The sequence below is a fragment of the Pomacea canaliculata genome, linkage group LG2 (assembly GCF_003073045.1).
Source record: "Pomacea canaliculata isolate SZHN2017 linkage group LG2, ASM307304v1, whole genome shotgun sequence".
Taxonomy (NCBI): domain Eukaryota; kingdom Metazoa; phylum Mollusca; class Gastropoda; order Architaenioglossa; family Ampullariidae; genus Pomacea; species Pomacea canaliculata.
Genome location: NC_037591.1, coordinates 7,095,325 through 7,114,356, shown reverse-complemented (window position 1 = coordinate 7,114,356; position 19,032 = coordinate 7,095,325).

The window sequence follows — 19,032 nt, the reverse complement described above, 5'->3', positions numbered from 1 at the left end:
CAAAAATGTGGATCATAGGAGAAGATGACGAGTCCGCAGTCCTCGGTGAACGCTCGGCGATGTGTTGCTGGCTCAGCCGGATAAGATCAAACCAAATGTCTCAATAATAATTAAAAGTTCATGACAATCTCTGCTCTACGCTTCCGTCGAAGATTTCCCTCGCCAAAGGAAGCTTATAAAAAAATTCCACCCTGAAATATTAAGCAACACCTTGGATTCTAAATTAATATTTGATGGAACAAAAAAAAAAAAAAAAAAGCCACATTTTATTCGTTGAACGTTCATCTCCTTTCTTGTTCCAGCTTTTCTTTTTTCTTTGGAGAACCTCAAAATTTCGCCAAGGAGTGAAAGAAGCTGAAAGCGGCGATATTACTCCAGAGCTTCCTTGCACCCATTTAAACAGGAGTAAAAAATTAAACCCCGGTCCTGATTTCTGATCACCCCGAGCTTACAGCCACGACAACCGCCCCGGTGGCTGCAGCAGCTCTGGTGGCGGCAACGGTTACAAAGCACATCCCGCCGGATTAGCCTGGCCCTTGATCGCCCAGTAATGTATTTCTTCATCTGGGAATTAAGGCCGTTAGACGTCGGTTTAAAAGTACTTTTCTACAGCCATCTGTTCAGATCACAGTTTTATAATAAGCCAAAAAGAAAAAAAAAAAAGAAGAAAGGAAAGAATGAGGAAAGGGAGACATAAGGAGGTAAAGAAATATTGACGAAGAGAAAAAAAAAAAGACAGAGTGGAAAAAGGACTAAAGGACAAAGAACAAAGAATAAAGAGGTATAGATATAGAAATAAGAACAACAACAACAACAAAAATACTAATAACAAATACGAAAAAAAGGAAAAAAAAAGAAACACAAAAAAAACAAAACTGAAACGTAAGTAAAACAGAAATAATGGCCAAAAGCGACAACGAAAGTAAACACAAAACAACAAAGAAACAAAGAAAAATGAAAACAAACAAACAAACAAACAAACGAAAAACTAGGTAGAGAAAGTCCTGTCTCTTTTCCCATCTCCTCCTGCTGCAGCAGCTGAGAAGACCGGGCGACAATCGATGGGCTGGAGTCGGGAGGAGAAGTCAAGAGCACGAGAGGCGCGCGCCGCCCGTTTCTCCATCTTTCCATTTTTCTCTGTCGGCAGCAGCACCGGCGAGCAGGCAGGAAAGAAGATGGAGGGTCCAAGATGGACGCTGAGTGGAACTGGCAAGAGAGGGAGGAACGGGTACTGAGTACGTTCATTGGCTCCCGGGCCTACCCCCCTCTACCCACTCGCAGCCTTCACTTGGCCAGAAAGGTAAGGGAGAGAACTTCGCGGGAAAGAGCGTTGGTAAACACACAAATAAATCATTTTTTTTACACCAAACAAAAACAAAAAACATTCTCGTGTTGCTTTTTGTATGTTTGCTAAGCTGTGTGTGTGTGTGGTTCTTTCGTGTAAATTAGCTCATTAAAGGCGTGTGTGTGTGTGTGCGTGTGTGTGTGTGCGCTTGCGCACGTGAGCATGTCAGTGTGACTGAGTGCGTGGGTTTCACCATCTCTAAAAGCAGCTGTAAAATGGCTTTCTCCACTTTTACCATCATTCTGTTTGTTGCTCAACTTTGATTACACTTTAAAACAGTGTACGACTTTCCTTCTCATTAAATCATTTGTCCATTTTATCTCTTCCTCCCTCCCTCTCTCTCTCTCTCTCACACACACTCACACCATCATCCCTGCCTACAACATAAATTCTCGTTAGGTCTCCCTTCCTCCACTTTTATTTCTCTTCACTTTCTTCTTCTATCATTCTGTATACAAGTGCGGAGGAATTTGATAGACAGATGAGTTGAGGGTTAAAAGGTTTCGCGCAATAATCCTCACATCCTTTCAATCTACCGCAAGTAGTTTCATGTTAATGACGACTCGGTTATTAAACTCTGTCTCAAAACAATTTCCTAATTTCAAGAAAAATGTCAGAAGAAAGAAGCCATCTCTGCATATTTCTTTTTTAAACCAGGTTTCGTTATGTCTACGAGCGAGTAAATTTACGCTGTAAGAAAACAAACCTCACACCAAAAAATAAAATAAAAATAAAATAAAATAAAAAAGAGAAAAAAATTAAGCAAATAAAAGTCTGTTAAGATTTCGCAGACATTTCTTCCAGCAAATGATGTGGTTGCTAAAATCCAAGACTTCAACACCAATGCCACACACGTGTTACGAGGCAGGTGTTGAGGGCAGAAGTAGGAGCGATAATGGATGTTTCATCGACATAAAGCTTGTCGTCGGAAGAAATGTCTTTCAGGCTTCATTATTCTGCTGTTCCCCACCCTTTCAGAATCCAGCCTGGAATAAATAAAATAAAATAAAAATACTTAGCATATGTGCGTGTGAGTACGCGCGTGCGTGCATGTTTGCATATGTGTGAAGAAGGGAGAGAGAGAGAGGGATGGAGGAGTAGTCCTTCCCTCTCTCACTGGCTTATCGACAAAAGGACGCCCGGGCTTAGCTGTGCTGTGTGATGGTAAAGTTTATGAGAGATGAGGTTTTACTGCAGGCCACAGTGTCTCATTAGAGACCAGTAACAAGATGATTGTCTTGAGTTATGTACGCTTCCCACAGGGCGCTGTCGGACTGCAGGCCCAAATCAAAGGTTCGTTGGTTGGATCCCTACCCATGGCTGATGCCAGCAAAAAAAAAAAAAAAAAAAAAAAAAAAAAAAAGAGAGAGAGAAAAAAAAATATAGGAAGAAGGGTGTCTGTGATGCAGAATTTTCAAAGCATATTGACATTGGAACTCAGTAGAAGACTAAGAAATTTGAGAACAGGCAATGAATAACTGAACGAAGGAGTGATTGAAAGTGAATTTATTAGTAAATGCACGAAGAAGGGTCCCACATTTTTTTTTTCATCTTGTTTTTCATTATTTCTTTGTTATATCTTTGTTTTCTTTACTTCATTTTCTCTTTCTTCATTTTTGCATTACTTTTTATTCAAGAAATGCATAAACATTCTTTAGGACGAATGACTATTTCTTGAGTGCTTTCACCAAAAGACAAAGCAAAACAACAACAAAGTTCTAGTTGTCAATCAGAAAAAAATCAAACAGAAAAATTTGGCATTTTGTGGCAATGGCAGAAATAGATCATCTCAGTGTTTGCATTGCTAGCAAGGCAACAACAAAATTTGTTTACAAAACATCATCAACAACAAACAGTTCTGTGTGATACATTCACGACACTTTTAGTCCTCCACAAGTCTTCACTGCAACTTTTCTTGCCTCCTTTGTTCGCTTCCGGTAGCCGGGTTCGCTCGCTTTGTCTCCCTTTTTAAACATTCTTTTTTTCAGCTAACCATAGGTCAGTAAACGAGGACAAACACAACATCGCTGATGTCTCCACTTCACCAGCTATCGAGGTGGTACACCCTGTCTTCTTTAAACCTACCAATGGCTTCCGTAAGTTCATCCACGAGTTCGCTATCCTTCAGAATTTATTGATAAAAGATTAAGAGATTTAAAATTAATTTAAATAAACTCAAGATGGGAGTGGGGTGGGGAGAGAAGGCCATTTTAGTCATTTCTGCCCTCGTCAGTTTGAAAATAACAATTACATTCTTTGGGTTTTTTTTCCCCTGAACTCTTATTAAAACAACCTTTTTTCCTGGTCACAACAATTTTTCGAGGAAAACTGATACATGATCGCTGATTAATCATGGCGTGCGATGTTTACCTAATGACTTGAAGTGTATATAAGCACCTGAGTCGGAGACTAATCTCGAGAAAGCGGCTTTTTATCTCAGAGGTGAGCAGTACTCGCGCCAACTACTTCTGTATCTAATCGATGCTCTGACACTTCATCGCAGAAAAAAAAAAATAAACATAATGTATTAAAATTTGTTTAACGGGCTTCTGCTGAATTTATATTCTTTCGTGTTCTGCATTTTTCCATTCTTCTTTTTCTTTATTTGGTTTTGGTTTTTCCTTCCATTCTTCATTTGATTCCTTAATTTTTTTTAATCATTTTTCTTACAAAATCCTTTATTTCTTCCCTCCTGACCTATCATCACCAAGGATAACAACAATGACAAAAACATAAACACAATTAGGTTGTCGTCAGTGAGGAAGGATGGAATATATGAACATGGAACATTTCCCTACTTTTTTATTCAAAGTGCCGCCATCGTGTAAATCATTGAGTAGTCTTGCCAGACCGTATGAACCCCAAGAATGCCCTAGGGGTTTGTGAACCCTCTCAGTGAGAGGCTCTGGTGGTGGACACTACCAAACACTTGTTCTTTCCTCCAGTCTGCAGGAAGAACCACCGACCCTGTGATGAAGTCTCGCGGCGACCAAGTCGAACTTCCAAACTACTCGAACCTTTGCATTGGACTTTGAAGACGATGTGATGAAGCAGGCTAAGACACTGTCTTGCTGAAATTTTAGCGGATGTTCCTAATTTGTCTTATGATCAGTCTGTGACCCTGACCTACGATTTAGTCTGTTTATTATTCAGTGTCGAGGCCTCAGCGAGGGGCAGGGATCGTCCTATCTACTGACCGTCTGCTTGATAAGCTCCTGGGGCTAGTGCTTCTCAAATTTTGTCATAATTTATTAGGGACCTTGTGAACTTAGTTAAAGCAGCCGTTCTCTGTTGGTCTATCTCTCCTTCCTTTTTCTTCTCTGCTCTGTTTTCTTTCTCAGTCTCTCTCTCTCACACACACACACACACATAGAGATTCTCTCTTTTTCACTTGTACAGGTATATTTTCTCACTGTGTTCAACACTGATATAAAATTCTATTGAAGACACAAAAAAATACCAAAATATAAAAACAGAGTTTGCTTGAGCAGGTTTGTAACGACCTCTCACGCAGAACTAACCAGAGACTAGCCTGCGGTGGAGATGGACACGCTTGACTGGTCACACTGTCTGGTGCCAGCAACCATGAGAAGTAATCGCATGAGAGCGTGGCGTGTAATGCAGATCAACTGTAATATTGAATACAGTATACAATGTCATACATAATCTCTTGTGTAATGTAACATTCAATGCAATATGTAATGTAAACCGTATCCTCCATTAATTATATGTCTTGTCTTTAATATTTGTTGAATATTGATGACCAGGTAGGAAAGAAAACGAAATAAAATTGTTTAACTTCTTTGTGTCCTTAGAGGGAGAGGGAATTCTCCGAGAGACTTCGCGAGGGATGGAATGATTAGAATATTTTTCAGAGTGTTTTTGTGAAAGGCCACTCCGTGTAAGACATGAAAGACTAAAGTTGCTGGCGCGTTGACAGAACTTTGCGAAGTAATTAACTTTTCACGACTTCACAAAATTAAAGTTTTCTTCAAAAGGTTCACCTGGACTGACCTAGATTGTAATGACTTACATGACAAAGCCCGCAGCCACAGCAAAAACTTCAAACATTTTCTAATGGCTTTGCGGGAAATGAGGTGTTGACTTGTTTCCAAAATTTTCAGGTGAGAGCTGTCATGTTGAAAGGTGCATTTAGCTTTAGTTAGTGGCGTGTGGATATAGAGTTAGTGTTAGCTTGTATATAGGATGAGTATATATGTCTGAAATACGTTTAACAGCTTGTGTGTGTGTGTGTGTGTGCGTGCGTTTGTTTGTGCGTTTGTTTGTGTGTTTGCTTGTTTGTGTTTGTGTGTGTGTGTGTGTCTTTGTTTCTTTGTTTGTTTGTGTATTTGTTTGTGTGTGTTTGTGTTTGTGTGTGTCTTTGTTTCTTTGTTTGTTTGTGTATTTGTTTGTGTGTGTTTGTGTGTGTGTGTGTGTGTTTCTGTTTGTTTGTGTTTGTGTGTGTTTGTTTGTTGTTTGTATTTGTTTGTGTGTGTTGTGTGTGTGTTTGTTTGTTTTTGTGTTTGTTGTGTGTGTTTGTGTGTGTGTTTGTTTCTTTGTTTGTTTGTGTGTTTGTTTGTGTGTGCTTGTGTGTGTTTGTGTTTGTTTATTTGTTTATGTGTGTTTGTGTGTGTGTGTGTTTTTTCATTGTTTGTTTGTATGTTTGTTTGTGTGTGTTTGTGTGTGTGTGTTTGTTTCTTTGTTTGTGTGTGTTTGTTTGTGTTTGATTATTTATTTGTGTGTTTTTGTGTGTGTGTGTGTGTGTGTGTTTGTTTCTTTGTTTGTTTGTGTGTTTGTGTGTGTGTTTCTGTTTGTTTATTTGTTTGTGTGTGTGTGTTTGTTTCTTTGTTTGTTTGTGTGTTTGTGTGTGTGTTTCTGTTTGTTTATTTGTTTGTGTGTGTTTGTATGTGTGTTTATTTCTTTGTTTGTTTGTGTTTGTTTTGTTGTTTGTGTTTGTGTGTGTGTCTTTGTTTTGTTTGTTTTGTGTATTTGTTTTGTGTGTGTTTGTGTTTGTGTGTGTCTTTGTTTCTTGTTTGTTGTGTATTGTTTGTGTGTGTTTGTGTGTGTGTGTGTGTTTCTGTTGTGTTGTGTTGTGTGTGTTTGTGTGTGTGTTTGTTTTCTTTGTGTTGGTTTGTGTGTTTGTTTGTGTGTGTTGTGTGTGTTTCTGTTTGTTTTTGTTTGTTGTAGTGTGTGTTTGTTTTGTTTTCTTGTGTTTGTGTGTGTTGTGTGTGTGTGTTGTGTTTGTATTTGTTTGTGTGTGTTTGTGTGTGTGTGTGTATTCTGTGTTTGTGTGTGTGTGTGTTTGTGTTTGTTTGTTTGTGTTTTGTGTGTGTGTGTGTGTTTGTTTCTTTGTTTGTTTGTGTGTTTGTGTGTTGTGTGTTTGTTATTTGTGTGTGTGTGTGTTTGTTTCTTTGTTTGTTTGTGTGTTTGTGTGTGTGTTTTGTTTGTTATTTGTTGTGTGTTGTGTGTGTGTTTGTTTGTGTGTTTGCTTGTTTGTGTTTGTGTGTGTGTGTCTTTGTTTCTTTGTTTGTTTGTGTATTTGTTTGTGTGTGTTTGTGTTTGTGTGTGTCTTTGTTTCTTTGTTTGTTTGTGTATTTGTTTGTGTGTGTTTGTGTGTGTGTGTGTGTTTCTGTTTGTTTATTTGTTTGTGTGTGTTTGTGTGTGTGTTTGTTTCTTTGTTTGTTTGTGTGTATTGTTTGTGTGTGTTTGTGTGTGTCTGTTGTTATTTGTTTGTGTGTGTTGTGTGTGTGTTTTTTGTTTGTTTGTTTTGTGTGTGTTGTGTGTGTTTGTTGTTTGTTTGTGTGTTTGTGTGTGTGTGTGTTTGTTTGTGTGTGTTTGTTTGTGTGTGTGTGTGTGTGTGTGTGTTTGTTTTGTTTGTGTTTGTGTGTGTTGTGTGTGTGTGTTGTTTTTTGTTTATTTGTTTGTGTGTGTTTGTGTGTGTTTGTTTGTTTGTGTGTTTGTTTGTGTGGTGTGTTGTGTGTTTGTTTCTTGTTTGTGTATTTGTTGTGTGTTTGTGTGTGTGTTGTTTCGTTTGTGTGTGTGTGTGTATTGTGTTGTTTATGTGTTCTTGTGTTTGTGTGTGTTGTTTGTGTGTGTTTGTTTGTGTGTGTTTGTGTGTGTTTGTTTGTTCATATGCGTGCTTGTGTGTGTGTTTGTTTGTGTGTGTGTGTGTGTGTGTTTGTGTGTGTGTTTTTGTTTGTTTATGTGTGTGTGTGACTGTGGCTGAATGTGTGAGAGTGTGCGAGTGTGAGTGTCATTTCCAGTAATCAACATTTACAAGTCCTAACTAAGGAAACAGCGGCTCCGCGTCATTGAGCGTCACGCTCCACTGCCCAAGCTTAGTTAAGCGTCTGACAGCGAGAAAGATCGGTTATTTCTGAGGGACCCAAGCCACAAGCAGGCTTTCAAAACGTGCAAACGAGGCCACGCAGTCGATACAAAAGCGCATACAAATCCTCAAATTATTTAAAGATCACACCTTCAAAAAAAATCCAAACTCTATTTTTAAAAAAAGTTGGTTCATTTGTAAACCTCCGCGAGCGCACTCTATTTCTACACGCACAGCTGAGTGTTGAGGGAAGTCAACCGTGACAGCAACTCTTCAACCAGCAGGTGGTTCTGGTCATGTCGGAGGCACAGATCCTATTGCAGTCCTGTTATCACACTCGCTACACCTTGCCATCACCTGAGTGAGTGAATGGCGGGCGCTGTAAGGTTTTACAGGTGTTCAGTGTTATTAAAAAAATATTCTATAAAAGTGTCGGTAGGCAGGTCAGGTAGATTGTAATAATACTCACAGGATGACTTGCAGTAGCAGATAAGGAATCGCATTTGTGAATGAATGAGTGAGTGAAAGAAGAAGGGTGGATGTGTTTGTTTTATTGTATAACCTTTGTCGTCACTTAAGGAGACATGATAACAGAGGAAATTAATAACAAGGTTTTCTATTTCGATATGTCTGCTAGAGAAACTTGTTTACCAAACATGCTCCCGAGCACGTGACAATGACCTATTTAGAGTGATGTCCCCTTTCTAACTGACAAATGATTTGACTACTTCTTCAATTTTTTTCATTTAGAAATCTTTTTCTCAAATCTCTTCGTAAGATATATTTTTTTAAGTTGTATGAAAAGAGCTTGCAAAGAAATGGAAGACTATCGGGCCAATGGCTGTGTACAGATTACTGACATACAAATCTCATGTTCTTCGTGTCCAACTGCGAAGTTCGATAAAATCGATTTGTATCCACTACCCACCTATCCAAACGTCCACAAAAATCTGTTATTACTTCCTTCCTTCGTTTATTTTTTTCCATGTATCACTCAGTCCATCCGCTCATTTATCCATCCAACCTGACGCCGCTTTGTCATATTTTTATGAATGAGACCTTTCGTCTTCCTGAAATTATTCATGACTTTCTGGAACTGTTGGTGGTTGCCAAGCCACTAACCTTCTTCCTCGCCGAGCGCCGCCTAGACGGTGTCCCATGGTCAATTTAATGGCGGATGAAATTAAGTTCTTCTGACCTGACGCACGCGCGGGCAATTGATAGTGTGTGGGTGTGTTTGTGTGTGTGTGTGTGGGTGTGTTTGTGTGTGTGTACGTGTGTGTTGGTGGGGGGGATATAACTGGGGAGGGAGACTAAAGGACACATTTTATACGAGGATCGATTTTTGAAAAGTCCGGAGCGGCCATGTAGTAATTGAATTCTGCTCACGCCTGTTTACGAGGTTTTGGTGCGACTGGACTTAAGGCTGTAAAAGAAAATCAAATTCAAAGCTGACCGAGCACATCGCACTCTGCCACCCGACCACGGCAAGCGGCGGGGAGAGATAGTGTGGAGAAGGAAAGAGGGGAAAGGTCAGTAGGAGTGCAGGAACGAGGAAACTTGGGAAGAATAAAAGAAGATTTCTGTACATAAAGATACAAAGTGGGCAAGCTACAGTGTGTGTAGCTCACTTGCACAATCTACAGGCACTTAGCTTGATGTAAGAGTAGTGAATGTAAGTGGTTCATCATTTCTTGGGCATCGCATGTGGATGACGGAGAGAAACTTGCTTCCTCCGCCATTACTTTTCCTGGTAAGCCAGGTTCATATTTCTTCTGTAAGATGATGGATGGGGACGGGGACGGGACTAGTTTTCAAGTCGTAGTCTTCGAACCAGCGATCTTCAGTCTTGTAGTCGAGCAAACATTCCAGCAAGCGAGACAACTTCCATCTACACATCCACGTCCACGTTCCAAGTGTGAAATTATCCTTCATTTCCCGTTTTCCTGTGTCTCTGGTCCTCATTCTCTCTTTCTTCTAGCTCGTCCCAGTTCTTTCTATGTATTCATCTATTTTCATCATCATCATTTGTCCTTTGACTTACTATCAACCGACACCAGTCATGGAAGAGAAGTTTCCTGGTACTTTAAACTCTTTACCTCCACCAACTCCATTCTGTCCATGAAGACCTCTTCTTTACGGTGTCCGTTGGTTTTGACAATGACTTTTGGAAGCATTGACCTCTCCATCTTATTGTCCAATGAAATCGCAGGTCTGGTGGCTGTGAATGGTTTCTTGCATGAAGTTCTCGAGGAAGGGCTTTTTGTTGTCTGATAAAAGTCTCCCAGTTAGTTGGTGACTAGTACTCCAGTCCTCAGGGTCTTGTATATCTCTTCAATGTTGAATGTTTCGGTGTTGAATTTTGCATCCCATATCACAGTCTCTCGAGATATACGAATACTTATGGCTCCAGAAGGTCCAACCGGCATCGTTCGAAGTCATGGGTGAGTTCTTTCACCCTTGTCGCACTTGTATATATGGTATTCACACACACACACACACAGATGAAAACACATTTCAACAGAAAGATAACCGATGGAATAACCGAACTTTATTTCTATTCGATAAAATTTGAAAAACCTCGATTGTAATGATATAACGGTTTTGTGTAGCTTCTTTGAAAAGATGAGTTAGAATATCATAATGAGTATTATTTCAGTATCGTATGCTTTCTCAAATTATGTTTACAACACAATTTAATTAACAGAAGGTTTGTGTTTTAAAAGGGTGATAGTGTTTAGTGTACATTTAGTGTAGTTCGCCCTTTCTCCCCCCTTTCACCTCCTTTCATCATTATCGTTGATATCACATTAGAGCGGAGAAAGTAAAACATTGTTTGGAGCAATGTACAATTAACAAGCATAGCAACAATCGAAATAAATATTTATTCCAAACTTACTATGAATCTGACAAATGATGTGATTTTATTGTTTTTGTTCAAATGGCACACGCCACAGACAATTGTATATAATACACATGTTTGTATGAGGACTGTCGCAAAATATTGTTGAGCTAAATTTTGTACAAGGATTTATTTTTCAGCTCGGTCTCCATCCACGGTTGAAACCTTCTGGAACATGGAATATCATAAACTAAATATTTTCTACACTTCCCCTCCCCCCTGATCCCCTTTTTCTTCTTTTGCGTTTGGGTTTTGAAGATTTGTGTCGCCTGGTAACTTAAGATGACCTGCTGGGGCGGTCACTAGTGACAGAGATGTTTTTCCTCCCAATCTATTTAACACCTAGTTCCTTCCACTCCCAAGAGGACACCGAACTCGCTGAGTTGCCTCCCTGGTGACTACGTGTCGGCCCTTGTTCGGTGCTCCAGGGGGCGCTCCCCCTATCCATCACGAGGCCCTGGGAGGGTAAGTTCAAAAACTTTATCGACTGGAAGCGACGAAACCGACCCCTTCATTACGAGAAGCCGGGCACTCGCTGAATTTATGAGAGCGGTTGCGAGAATCCCAACCCTTTGGGGTGTCGGCAGGGGCTAATATTGGTGGCCCCCCCTTTACTCCCCATCCACCCACACCCCTTCTTTACCCACCCAACCCCGGGTGCTGAGGGCTTCTATTCCAGCCAGCAAAGGTATCGATCCTCTTCTCCTCATACCTTCTGCCCCCGGCCTGGCCAGATGTAATGATAGTGCGCCTCGCCTCCCAGCCTCTACTTCTTTATTGGCTCGACGTTTTTTACTCGTAAATCGCGGCCATGTCTCCCAGGATGCGGCGCGCGCTGGCCAATCGAAGACGGCCTGCGAAGACCAGAGCCGACAACCCTACATCTTGCCGGTGGCTGCTTGGATTGGATCAAGATTCATTTCGCTACTGGAAAAAGAAAGGTGGGAGGGAGGGGGAATGCACTGCAAGGGGTAGGGGGATCGGTGGGTATTTTTTTTTCTTCTTTTTTTTTGTGAGTCTTGCATGGAGGTCATCTTGAGCTAAAAGGACACCAAACACTTTGCTATTCTTTTGATTTTTGTATTTGTGCTTAAAACGCCCAGAGGCCCCACACATATTCATTCTTCATTTTCCGTTTTTCATAAGTCTTTTATCTTTTATTTTATTTTATTTTTCTTTGGTTCATTTTTCGAGCCCATCTTTATTAAATAACAAAACCTAAACATTGGGAAAAAAGGGAATAAAAGAAACATGGTCGAAACGAAAGACATTAAGACAGAAAGAAAAAAAAAGAGGTAAGGATGGGTGTAAAGATAATAACAACAATGGCATGTGCTTCAAAGTATTATGGAGCCATGTCCTGTTTATGTACATACCATTTGGCGACTACAGATGAGTCAGGGACTGGCGTGACAGTGCACAATAATTGCTGACCAAATTTAACAGGGGGCATAAAAGCACTCCATGGGGTCTTTCACACAGAGAACAATTAGTTCACATTTCTAATTATTACTGCCATAGAACTGTAGACGATGCGTCTTCTACAAGCACAAGCATGACACAATGAGAACATAATACTGAGAGCGCGTGTGTGAGCACATTAAGAGAGAACACTTACAAAACGACAGGAAGGGAGGCAGAAGGGGGAAAATAAGGGAAAGAGAGGAGAGAGAGAGATAGGGAGGAACAAAGAATATTTTAGGTTCCTGCGGGTTTTGGAGTTCGATCATACACTTTGTCCATTTGTGTGTGTGTTCATCGATGATGGTTTTAGTTTAAATCATGGAATTAGGAGAGCCGAATATTATATATATATTGTTTCATAAAAAGTAGATATGACCGATTTATCATCGCTATAGGTCGTGTACACAGACTGATAAATGGTATTTGTACCTACACGTGTACCCCAATCTCTATCTCTGCCTGAAAAAACAATATAAATATCAGTGTTTGATAAATTGTACACGAAAGTCCATTTAGTACAATATATAGGTTTTTGATAGCTGTATACACCAACAAGTTATTGTAGATAAGAAGGATTTCAGCAGGACAGTAGAAACAAGTCTTGTTGTCATGCTACCAGACTGTCGCTACCCTGTGTTTTTGGAGTCCAGATGGCTGGAACTATTTTTTTCTCTTCACGATTAGAGGAGTTGAGGATATTACTCTTGTAGTGTCTCCTTTCTGTTCTTAGACATCCATCATGCACAATTTGGGAGATGGCATTCAATCCACCCAGCTCATTTCGGGACAGAAACATAATGATGGATGAAACCAAACCCACATCAAATGTTTGTGTGCTAGGATTGTTGTATGTTGACTTCGCCAAAAAAATTCTCGATTTCCTACAGTTTATCATCCTGTGTTTGCCTACATGTATTAAATTCACTCTCAGTTGTAGTCCACACCTCGCTAACCTTCTCGAAAAATCTGTAGCCATATACAAGGTTTTAATAAAACAAACAAACAAAAAAACATTACAATATCCACAAGTTTAGTTTTGTAATTTGATATCCCCCATCTTAACATGAGTGCTGTACACACAAGAAAGAAGAGATAAGTATGAAGTACTTGTCGAACAAAGAAACGATTCTGTCCTCGAAGATGCAACATCGAATTTAAAAAATTAACGGAGTGACCTGGCCTGGTGTGTGGAGCTCTCAAATTAATGAGTTTGTTCTCTCAAATCCCAGCTCCAGTCGCCAGACCCCAGACCCTGCAAGGCTGGCACCGCTCGCCCACGTCCAACCCCCCTAATTTGCATGAATATTGCCAGGCAGTGTCTGGAATTTACGGCAGCCAGGCAAGTATTGGAAGGAGTTGATTCCAGGGACTCGTGGAATTAACGCATCGTCTTCGACTCTGTAAATATGAGAATGGTGAGCCCCACTCACTCAGATGCTCATTTTTCACCGGAGAACAAAAACCAGCAAAGGAGCAACCCAAAAAAATGTCATTGGTTAAAACAAGATGTTGAACTGTTCTCTTCTGTTTTTACCGTGCATTCTCGTGGAATACGTGTTTTTAAAAAAAAAATCGAGTTTTTATAAGGATTTCTTCTCTTCAAAGATCACATTGGTGTTTTTTGTCCCTTCCTCGTGTTCACTTTTCGCTTTTGAAGACTTTCCGTAGCTTACAAAGGAGCTTTTAGCGGCTCTTAAGGCTCGGCAAGTCGTGTTGGAAGAAAATGGAACGTTCGAGAAAAGCTTGCTTGTGTTTCGGAACTCGCCAATCGTTCTGATCCATCCATTCTCTCCTTCTTTTCTGTCTGTGTACGTGGGTTGGTGAATGTGTCTCTCTTTCTCAGTCTATGTTGGCAGGCTCGTATATATGTAAGCGGCCAGACAGGATAAGCCGACTCAAGGACTCGATACATCAGCGCAAAGACATTCAACAACATAAGAAAAAAAATCCGCTCGGAAATTCGTAAAAAAAAGAAAAAAAACTTTTGATATTTAATACCAGCTTCCAGTGGCTAAACGTAGTTTTGACGAAGAAAAAGCACTCTTTAAAAAAAAGAAAATAGTAAAGAGTACTTACTAAAAAAACTCTCTTTTGCGTCTCTTATTTTTATGGCGAGCATATTCTAAAATTCTGAGTGTTTGTTTTTACAGTGGACTTCTGGTGTTGTTGTCGTTGTTGTTGTTGTTGTTGTTGTTGTTGTTGTTGATGTTTTCATCAAGTAGTAATTTGTTTTTCACCACCTAAACACCTTGTTTGCCCGGATGTTGCTACCTGACTGATTTATGCAAGACTGACCATATAGCTTGAGATGCTACTGTCTAAAATTCAAAATCTTTAATAGTATGCTGTCACAAAGGAAAAAGAAGGAAAGAAGTAAAGAGAGACGGAGAAAGGGAAAGAAAAATAGGAAAGACAATGGAGATAATTGCAGGTTCCAGACTAGTGATGTTTCTGTCAAACTTAGTTACAGTAATACATTATTGTTCAAGAAAAGGTTTCGTGAGATACTCAGTGAGTAGAATAAATACTCTTTAATGACAAATATACTGATGACTATATACAAGAACAAATCAGATAGAAAAACGGAAACTTAACCTTTATCATGTATAACTAGTTCCACCCTGTGATCCAGTGAAAATACGTGTGCCAGAAGCGGAATCCGAACCAGCAACCAGTCCCTTCTTGGTGACAAACACTTGACCAATACGCTTCTGGAACATACAAATAAACTTGCCGAGGGCTGCGGACTGCTCATGCTCGAGGGATCATGAAAGCGATGCAGACGCCAGGAAACATCAAGCAGCTATTGATTCCTCCAGCGGAAGAAGGTTTTACTTAACTACCTGACGGGAATGATCAAAGCATGCCTTTGATGAAGGAGAGAATGCAACAATCGTCAACGACTTCGCCAAAAGAAAATAACGAATAACAATATTAACAGTGAAATAAACAGGTGGTCGAAATCCGAATCGGAAAAAAGATATTTTCTTTCAGGTGTTCTTTAATGACGGGAGGGACTACAGTTGAAGAGGTTCATTAAAATACAAATGTAATTTGTCAGTTATCGAAAACACGGAGGTAGACAATGAAAGTCAACATGGAAAGCTAGTTGAGAGAGAATGAAACTTCGGGAGACCAGGCGTTCTTCACAAAGTCAATGCTGACAATAAAAGCAGTTAGGAAAATGTCCAAGGAAGAGGGTTTAATCTGATGTTACTCAAACGTGACGAACATACAGGACAACGAAAGAAACAACAAAGATTAAATTAAGTAACTAATCAGGAGACAAAGAAAGTATAAAAAGAGGAAATACGAGAGGCAATATGTAGGAAAGGTAAGAGAGAAGACTGATGGTACTTTCACGAAACGAGCATCAAGGAAAGATAACAAAGTCGATTGTAGTTTCATCTGTATTTGAATAATTAAAAACTTAGTCAGCTGACATAAGTTTTAGGGAAAGGGGGTTAATGAGTGTTTACTTTAGTTCTCATGATTAGGATTGCGTGCATATATATCATTATAAATTCATACTCGAATTTCCTTGAGTGACGGCCCTATTTAGACTCAAGATCCTTCCAGTCGATATAATTGAAGGGAAGAAAGTAGAAGACCAGGTCTCTTGAAAATCAGTCCACCCCTAGAAAGAAAAGAAATATTTTAAAAAATCGTTTGTCGGCACCTTCGTGAGGTCAAGAGGTTGTTGTGCCGACCTAGCCTCCCGTGACATGGACTGGGCGCTTGTTTCTCTCCATGACCCTTTCCTTCACCACAGTGCCGTCGCTTTTGTTCGTCCTTCAAATGCTTTTTCTGTCTTTCTTGGCACAGGAAAAACATTACTAGGGGCTAGAGGTCGCCTCGAGCTCGTCTGCCTCTTCCCCCATTCACGCTACCTCTACCCAGGACGTGCAAAGTATGTCGTAAAATTTTTCGCTCACTCACAGGATGTCAAGCGTGGCCCATAAATGTTCACAGGCTGGAGTTCAGGAGGGTTTGCTCACCAAGTCTCGGACAAAAACAGGTCGTTTCCAGGTCCGACAGTAACTGCAACCACTCTCGGACCATGGCGACCTCTAGAGCGATGGTCTGTAAAGGGCCTTCTGTTGGGATGGTGGAGAGAGAGAGAGAGAACCACTCTGCTCGTTCGCTTTTGTGTTTCCTTTGATCATCATCAAACGAGTCGCTCCAAGCAACCAGGCTGCGAAGTTTTTGAGTCGATCAGCCTCCATATTTTTTTAATTCTTCTTCTTAATGGAAGAACATATTCGTGGATATTTGCATAAAACATCTTTTGTTGCAAAGGAGCTGACTAATCCTTTTTTTTTTTTTTTACAGTGTTAAACGATTGTACATATCCAGAACACAACAGCGCGCGTAAAGAAGAGAGGTTCAAGATTTTTGTGCTAACCTTTAAGAAAGATAATTTTGAATTCACAGAGCATGACACAACTGTCGGTTGACTTCTGAACTATAAAAGTTATATCAGATGTTTAATATTTCAATATTTTATTTTTTAATTAATTTATTTACTTTCGGTGGGTAAGGATGGCTCGAAAAAATTCTTGCCAGGTCCTGCTCAAAGTCTTGAGGTTCTTCAGATTGTCCACTCTAGACCTCTCCAAGGCTTACAATCTTCGCTCTGATGTGGTTCCTGCGTCACTTCCGCTTTTATGTTACTTTAGGACCTTTAGAAAGCGGTTGCTACTTATTCTGGGACTACCCGTGGCAGCAACATCACAAGTGACACTACTCCACAACAGAACTGTAAGAGAAAGTTTCACTCGTAAATTATCTCCCGTCGCTCTCTCGTGGACGAGGCGCTCACCCGCGCTGATGGATGCGAGGAGAACAGTCGACCAGTCCTTTGGTAGATCCTCCTTGTGTGTGGAGGGGCTACTAGAACCTCGCACTCGCACGAGAACATGCGAGAACAGTAATTATAGCTTGCTCAGGGTGCGCAATACAGTTCGTGGGACCTTCCACAAACCTTTCTCCTCCTAAAGACAGAATGCGCATGGAAAAGTCATTTGGTGGTTCCCCCTTCCCCCAGGTCGGCTACATCAAAGGGGATTGGCTGGCCACCTCAGAGATGAAGGAACGTGGAATGGCGACAGACTGAAAGACAGTCGCGGAAATGATTTTTTGGCCCCAAACGTGGAAAAGGTTGGTAGGTTGTGCCATCCAGTGGAGGGAAAGCGGTTAAAAAATTGCGTAAACAAGAAACAAAAGCCAGAAAGCTCTTGGATGAACGGGAAAAAAATTGAGCTGCTGCACCCAGGAGGGAATACACAGGAGCTCGAGCGCGCGCACACACACAAACACATACGAATACCCGAGTGTGTGAGATTAGAAATTCACATAGACTATACGTTTATAGATGCATGTGTATATACGTTCATGTGAGAGAGTGGGGGAGATGCGGGTACCTATCGTCACAACCATGAAAATAGATGATGATGATGAGGATGAGGAGGAGGAGGAGGAGGAGGAGGAGTAGGACGACGACAATGACAACGACGACGATGATGATGGAGGAGGCCCAAAGGAGAGATAGAAACAAAATTAGACGAAAAAAAAAAAAAAGAGAGGAAGAGGTAGAAAGGGAAGTAATCTCTAAGACAGAAAAGGAAGTAATAGCTGAGGGAGATATAACAAAAAGCGAGCGGCTGACAAAGACGGATTTTTTTCTCCGAGAACTTTGGTCTTAGACTTCAATTTCTGTCAGATCTGATTGGCCACCGGAGTTTATTGTGCGTGCAAATATTAAGACAGGATAAAGGGGCACCGACAGGGGCGGCAACTCAGGAGCCAGGAGCCCGTAACTCTGATTGTTTGAAAGGCTGGGACAGAGGGGCTAGGGGAGAGAGAAAAAAAAAGAAAGTGTTTCTGAGAGTGGGACCGTGCTGGAAGGCCGGCTAGTGGGTGGAAAGTTAATAGAATATAGGGGCAAAAGCAAGAAATGGAAGCGAAGAGTGGGGCTGGGGTGGGTGGAGGGGAAGTGGGATGGGTTGGGGCTTGATGGAGCAGATGACTACATGACCGAAGCCCGAGAACTTACTAATGCGCTGAACCCAGCTCACTCTGTCTGATGGGAAGGCAAGGTTTGAGTTTGTTTATGGCGTCTTGTTTTCCAAGTAATTCGCAGAGCTTTCTCCTGCCTCAGATGCCCCCTCCTTTTAATTTCAGTCTCAGTTCCCGCCGCAGAGGATTTATAACTGCTTTGTTCTATTCTTTGCCAGATATCTAATGGTTTCTCTGCTCTGTGCGCTCTCCGTTTGTCTCCCCCTTAATGCGCCCTCACTTTCTTCATTATTTTCTCCAGACGCAGGCGACACAGATTATGCAACGTTTCTCCCCGAGCTTCTGAAATATGTTTTTTTGCCATTAATTTGGTTCTAACGACTTTTTTACGGACTATTTACCTCGTCCGTGAGAGGTTCCGCACGCATTTCACGGGAAACCGTGATTAGTTTGAGACAAATGGCTGCAAGAGTTCCAGTTTCATTCGCTACGCACCACCAGGTACTCGCCGTCTGTCATGGCAACCACACTGCAAGACAGGATGGTCTGCCGTTTGTAGACCACGCCTTTGCCTACAAATTGCATTGCGGACTCTTCCCTCCGTGCAGCCAGCTGGAGAGAATTAGAGACGGTTCCCTCTCATTGTGCTTACATTATGTTTAAAATGCTAATGTATGCAATGGTAAAACAAATTTCATGACTGACTATTCTCTCAAACTAGGATATAATTGAACATACTTTTTTCTTTAAATAAAATATAAAAATAAAACAGACCACACTTGACATCACTCTCTAACATCCTGACTTATTATGTGAGGAGAATATACTATATATATATACACAATATTATTCTCTAGCATAGACTGGTCATTCTTAGAATGCGTCGAATGATGATTATATTTCTATAATAGTGTACGATGGTTATTATCATAATGTGATGACAATAGACCATCTACTAGAGTACACTGGTTATTT